Source organism: Nymphaea colorata, unplaced genomic scaffold (assembly GCF_008831285.2).
Source record: "Nymphaea colorata isolate Beijing-Zhang1983 unplaced genomic scaffold, ASM883128v2 scaffold0150, whole genome shotgun sequence".
NCBI lineage: Eukaryota > Viridiplantae > Streptophyta > Magnoliopsida > Nymphaeales > Nymphaeaceae > Nymphaea > Nymphaea colorata.
Window position 1 is genome coordinate 12,009 of NW_022204656.1, and position 1,893 is coordinate 13,901.

General features: G+C 47.6%; 1 non-coding gene across 1 annotated transcript; it reads left to right on the plus strand.

Moving 5' to 3' along the window:
* The first annotated feature begins 1,097 nt into the window (after positions 1 to 1,097).
* Positions 1,098 to 1,170, plus strand: TRNAA-AGC (transfer RNA alanine (anticodon AGC)). Its single transcript has one exon. It is a non-coding gene; the product is annotated as a tRNA-Ala (tRNA).
* The last annotated feature ends 723 nt before the right edge of the window (positions 1,171 to 1,893 follow it).

A 1,893-nucleotide genomic window follows, 5' to 3' on the forward strand; every position in this document is an offset into this window, starting at 1 on the left:
TCATCTCCACGGTTCTCAATCGAGATGATTGTAAATCTCATCAACATCATCGAGGAAAACACGACATCCAAAACAGTGAAGTCATCCATTTAAGCACACCTTGCCAACAAGGGCATCCTCGACCGTCTTTCTTTCTATAAGGCACTCGAGGAGTTTCACCTCTACTGTATGGACTATCGCCTCATTGTACATGACTACATGCGCTCCATCTATGATCTTTACCAGGAAGACCTTCACCATATGGGCTAGAGTAGGGCGGAACGCAGTGAAGTGGTCAGACTAGAAACCAATCGTGAGTTCCTTATTGATAAATCTGGCTCAAAATCAAAGTCTAAGTCTAAATCCAAATATCGCGGCTTCTCTCCTGACTTCACCAACATCAAGAAGAGCCAGCTTTCTGGTAGCCATGCGAGCCAGAAATCCTATGCGAGCTACAAGAGTATGGGGGAAAAGGTATCACGGAAGAATAAACACACCGAAGCAGCAACTATGAGCACAGTAACTTCAAATGCCCATGGAATACCCTTCCATTCCTCCTCTGCCCATAACAACCAAGAGCAAGCACCCAAGCAACCAAGCATACTCACCCCGTCCAGCGAATTAGATATCGTTTGCTAGTCCTGGAAGTGATATGTTTGGCAATGATTTTCGCTTGGCCAGCTCCAACAAGCAGTCCCTTACGTGCCATCGTCTCGCAGGAACTCCATCCGAAACGTAAGGAAGACCATCTAAGAACGTAGGGGCAATCCCACCACAGTCACTTTCAACTATGCGCCTCCTGCTTCGACGAGCTCCGTCCAGGAAAAGCAGACCGCACCTAACCAACGGACAGTCGGCACCATGAATTCCATGAGTTCTTTCTCCAAAGAAACCGAGCTCTATTTCGAGGCGAGGCCCAAGGAGCCTTTCGATCCCCGAGGCAAGGACAACTCCGCGCGAATGACATACCACTCCCCGCACCACTCCTACAACCTGGACAGCGAAATAGTGGAGGACCTGCAGAAGTTTCTGGGCTTCGACATTAGCCAACTTTGATTTTTTCTTCGTAGTGCGGCAAGCATGCATACTTGAGGAGGGCAGCGGGAAAGGCAGCAAGCGGGGTTATAGCTCAGTTGGTAGAGCGCGTGCTTAGCATGCACGAGGCCCTGGGTTCAACTCCCAGTAACTCCATAATTTTTTATCATATGGCACTTAGATCACAGTGGCGGAACGGTCCACTTGAGTCCATCATCTGCGAGCCTCCTCACGGACAGCCTGTTTTTTCTCTTGCTGTCGGCAAGAACAACTTCGTGACTGGCAGCGCTGACCACGGTCTTCGCGAGTACAATCTGTATCTTTTGTTTCACTCAGGGACAGCGGAAAGTACGTGCGAGAGCTCTACAACAAAAAGTATGGGCATAAGGAGTGGGTCAGTACATGCAGTTACACCCTTCGGGAAAAATCATCAGTGGCGCTATGGATTCAGTGTCTGCTTTTGGTAAAGCAAAGCAGTCAAGTGTGATCACTTCCTCGGACATCAGTACACCTTAAAAGACACTTAGAGGCAGCATCAGCAAGGTCATGGCGATGATCAAATAGGAATCAGCGCTTCCTATGATGCCACTATCATTTTGTGGGATTTGGCAAAGAGAAATATGAGTGAAAAACTGATAGGACCTCACAAAGAAGCCATCATGGACTTCGAATGGGCCAACAGTCTACTTGTTAGCGGTGATAAATCAGGAGTTGTTGCCATTTGGGTATGGATTTTTTACTAAGGACCTAAACAAGTGCAAAATGATCAAAGCGTGCGAACGCATAAAGGCTCAGTTCCAGCATCAAATTTCATACCAAGCAAGGCCTCATTCGACAGCTGGCTTAAATGTAGCCTTTTATGAATTAGGATGGAGCTGT